Source organism: Ursus americanus, chromosome 4 (assembly GCF_024610735.1).
Source record: "Ursus americanus isolate L20-20 chromosome 4, mUrsAme1.1.p, whole genome shotgun sequence".
In the NCBI taxonomy this organism is placed as follows: Eukaryota; Metazoa; Chordata; class Mammalia; order Carnivora; family Ursidae; genus Ursus; species Ursus americanus.
The window spans coordinates 40,581,384-40,586,185 of NC_142130.1; the positions used below are offsets into that span (position 1 = coordinate 40,581,384).

The 4,802-nt window shown below is 38.5% G+C and overlaps 1 pseudogene; it reads right to left on the minus strand.

The window, feature by feature from the left end:
- Positions 1 to 536: 536 nt before the first annotated feature.
- On the minus strand, positions 537 to 836 carry LOC123784292 (small ubiquitin-related modifier 2-like; annotated as a pseudogene).
- Between the last annotated feature and the right edge of the window lie 3,966 nt (positions 837 to 4,802).

The following is a 4,802-nucleotide window of genomic DNA, read 5'->3' on the forward strand; positions in this document are numbered from 1 at the left end:
AATGAGATACTTGAAAAAATATCTAGGAATCTTCTTTTAGATTAATTTATTCCTACTTAAGACAGATCATCCTACATGGTATAGCTATGTACAAAAAGTTATAAAATTGTCCTTGGTTTTATAGTGACAAATGGAAAGCATGGGAATTTTCCAATCAAAGTATGCAAGGATTTTTATGTTGTTCTTTTTTGTTTTGTTTTGAGAGCAAAATAACTTACTGAGATATAAAGATAGGAGCTGAATGCCACAAATGGAGAAGGGGATATTTTCATAAAATCAGTATTTTTCCCTATCTCATCTCCATTTGGTACTGACCAAAACATATCATTGGCCATTTAGTTAAATGCAATATGCTTGTCTATATACACCAGTTACTTAATGTGCAATAAAGGATTGGGGAAAGGGAAAATGAAAGAATTGAGAGAACTCTACTGTAGTAGTCAGGATGAGGTGGAAGCAGATCGCAGTTTTCTAATTGAGGTTGTCCTTTTGGTCTGGAGGAACAGAGTTCTGGAGTAAAGTAGCAGGTTCCGTTTTTAGTAAACACCTTCTGTTTGCTGCTGGAACACATTAATTGTATCTTCATCCTCCATCTCCAACTGTGCAGGAATGTCTGTTTCATTGATTGCCTGCCCATCCCTTTGGCATCTGATTTGCCTCGTTGACAAAGCTCATTGACAAGCCTATTGTTCACAATAGGCTCTCATTAGTTTACTAAGTGCCATGTGCCTCTTAATCTTAAATGGCACCACAGAACCATCCAGACCCAACGCCTTCACATTAACATGATCCTTGTTCCCAATCTTGACTCCTTCCTTGGGCTCTTCATTTGCCATGACATGTGCCACATTATTCTCAGTTGCTGCTTCACAAAGAGGTCCAGGCCCTCACTTGAACCAGTGCGCACAAGCAGCACCAGGAGCTCTGTCGACCTATCTTCCAGGATACTTACTCTTTTCAGATTCCAGTCTGCTGTTAAATCCATCTAATGAGTCCTTCATTTATGGTATTGCATCTTTTCTGGAATTTTCAGTAGATTTTTGATTAATATAGTTATGTTTTTGCTAAAATCCCCCATCTCTTTACTCACATTGCCTACTTTTTCTACTTGCTCCTTTAGATTTTTTATTATACATATTTTATTAAAAATTCTGACATGTGGGTCATCTCTGTGTCTGCTTCTCTCCATATATTCTCTTTTGGCCATGATTCACATTTCTTATTTGTCATGCAATTTTATGGTGCTAAGGATATTTTGTGTAAGGAAACAATACAAAATGGATGTAAATCATTTATGTCTAGAAAAGATCTGGAGTGGAGAGCTAAATAAATCTGGTCTTTAGTTGAGATATGTTTGGGATTTGTTGCAGCTTTAGCTTGACCACAGGCTTTAAATGTTTTAGAAGTGGAATTAGAATGAAACCCTGCAGACTTGGGGTCTGAGCACTAGTGAGATCCATAGATTTCTATGCTTCTCTGCCCAGTCCTAGTTGTTTAAAACATGAAGGTTTCTGCTTTTATAGCACTTCCAGCTCTTCGTATTTCTAGGAAGTTTTCTTTGCTCTCTTCCAGTCCTACTAAGACTTTGTATGCCCAGGAAGATCTTTATCTTCCCAGAATGCCTCAGAGCAGTCCTTCTCAGAACACTGTCTGTCTCCAGCTCTTAGAAGCTGAAATCTTGAGTTGAAATTTATCCCCCTCAATTCTCCTCCCCTGCCTTCAAGCTTGTGGAGAACTGCCCCTGAACAGTCAGTAAAGACCCAGGCAATAGAATTGGTGAGTGCACATTTACTCTGTGACTTCACTAGAGTCTCAGAATCCCAATCTTTCTTGGCAGCCTACATACAGGCCTTAAAATTTTGTTAAAGATTCTGCTGATTTTCTGTCTGTGGAGAAAGTTTGCTTTTCTCGCTAGTCAGCCAAGGAGAATAGCTTTGTATGTCTTTTCTCTTATGAAGTAATCATCACTGGAGTTTAGCTTACTTAAAGAGCCTTTCAATGTTGCTTTTCTCAGGGGTTTAGGAAAATTAATATAGTACCTCACGTGATTTGTTTTTGCTTGTTATGGTGAGAGTTACATTCTCTTATAACTTCCTACTTCATAATATTGAGTTCGCAGGAGCTATGGGAACTCAATACATTTGTTAATGGAACAAAGGAATGCAGAAGAGCAGGCTGTCCTGCGTTAAGTTTTCAAATTCTAGGTCTGTTATTAATTTGTTCCTTCCTATATTCTTAAGCAAGTTTTTTTTGACCTTCTGTTTCCTCACATGTAAAAAAGGGGATAGTAACGATACCCAATTTGTAAAATTTTTTGAGGATTACGTGAGTTATATAAAGTACTTGGAGTGATGCCTGAAACATAGTAAAAATTATATGAATGCCTGTTACTTTTATTTTTTTTATTTGTAATAGAGTTTTCTTCAAAAAGTGTAGAATGTGTTCAAAAATCTCAGCAAGATAGAGGATCAAGATAATTAGCCCCACACACACACTTTGTAGAGGGTGGAATTAAAAACCACTACCAATTATTAAAAGAAAAGGTATTTCCATAAATAGAGCAGTGTTTAATCAACCTGGATAACACTTTAACAATTGAAAGGGGTAATCAGCCCCTCTGGCATTGAGATATACACTGTCATCGCTGGTCTGTGTACCTCCTGGAGTTGATGAAATACCCTACATAGCAATGCACAGCTGATTCTCTTACCTTTCTTTATGCCATTCCTCAAGCAGCGCTGGTCAACTGCGCCTTGTTCTCAGCTCCTGATATTGTCTATAAATGAAAGGAAGAAGCTGCAGAAACCAGATGGAACATTTTTTTTAGCCTCCAGTTTTTCTCTCTTCTTAATCTCTCTCTTTAAAGGCTTTCCCTCTTCAAAATCTCTCTTCTTACATTTTATTACCATTATGGTATCTTCCAGTTATCTTCCCATTTTCCCCTCTCCCTTCTTCTCATATACCTCAAGTCAAAATAACAGTAAGTAATAATAATAATAATAATAATAGTACTAGTAAGCTATATAGATTAGGAAGATGAATGCATGATGTGCTTCAATAAGTGTATCTTTTTATTAACACCTATTCAAAACTCTAAAACTGTGGGAAAAAATTAGAAGTGGAAAAAGGTCTTTAAAAATTAGAAACCAAACCAAACCAAAACCCCAGAATCATCTAAGTCAGGTCTAGCTTGTCAAAATGGCAATCTGGAAAAACTGTGACTCTTATCCACAAACTGTGTTTTCTTTGGTTTTCTCGGGCTATCAAAAGGCTTTCTAATTACCAAAAAAGTGGTCAGCTGCAAGGTTAGCATGTTTCCTATCATTGGGAGTATTGAAATAAACTCCATTCTCTCAGCTTGATTCTCCTCTAACACCCCCAAACAATATACAACTCTGTCTAGCACTCTCAGTCTCTCTTTTTCACATACATACACATACACACACACACACACACACACACACACACACACACACACACACACACCACTGAAAATAATACATCTATTCTGATGCACTTTCAGATCCTGTGACTGCTGGTTCAGGGAGGTATTTTTAGACAAGGGGCTCTTCCAGTATAAACAACTTATATGTAAGTCTGGCTACATTCCTAATGAATTTCTGAGAAACAAGAGTTTTCAGGATACAGTATGTACATTTTCTGAAGGAAAAATTGAAAGTGGGCAACCTGTACTCCCTCCCATCTGCTCCTGTGCACTCTGCTAAGCAAGCAAACAATATCGGTCACAAGGTCTGCTCCACCTACCCCACTGATGGATTGTTTTCTCTTTGCCTTGTTTTCAAGGTTGATACTCTCTGAGCCAAACAGGCAGGCAGCTGCAGAGGAAAGGAGCACAACTCTCGAATCCTGTAGATAATTGCCAAAGGCAGCTGAGTTCAGGAGCCCCACCTGTTAATGAGCAGCCAATTATTTATATGCTTATAAATCACCTTTTAAATACTAACAAGCACTAATAAATTTTGGCTACTAGTTACCATGGTAACCGACTATGTCACAAAGGACAAGGAGACTACTGACATATGAACAGTGGGTCAATGGCCCAGTACGTCCTGGGACTGCCATTTGTACTCCTTCACATGAAACTGTTATGTCTTAGAACAACTTAAAATCACATGATTAAGGAGGCATAGGACATGATGAAATGCCTGTTTTTCCTCTATAGCCCAGAGAGTCTAAAGGGAATAGAATGTGTCCAACTCCCCACGAGCTATGGGACACACTGCCCTAACTTGTTAAGTGGCAGTTCCTATGTATAGCCATACAGCTGGTCTACTTAGGCCACCTGCTGTCAGATATTTTATTCCCCAAAGCTTCCTAGGCTGCTGGGTTCCACCAGTCTGAAGAGGTTTTCCTAATGCATTCAGTTTACTGTTGCAGATAGGTAAGACAATAGGCTCCTTGTGAGATGCTCGGTAATATTTAGTGAAATGCAAGGAATGGTTTAGGATGAAAAAGAACATATTTTTGCTCCCAGCAAACGGACAGCACTTTCTCTCTTCTTTCAAAAGCACAGTGAGAAGGCAACCACCCGTGACCCAAAACTCTTTTTATAGTAGAGGAAGAAAACCACCTTCTGCCTTGAACTGGCTTTCCAAACTAGATATAGGGAAGCTCACCACAAGTGGTATGGGGTATGAAATAACAGCTCAAAGAATCCGATGGTTTCAGGGCATTAGTGAATAGTGACCTAATCAAGCAATAGAGAAATGTGATTATAATCATTTTGCCATGACTGACCCAGAAATGGCTTTTTACCCTGATTTCTGAAAGATACTAGTATT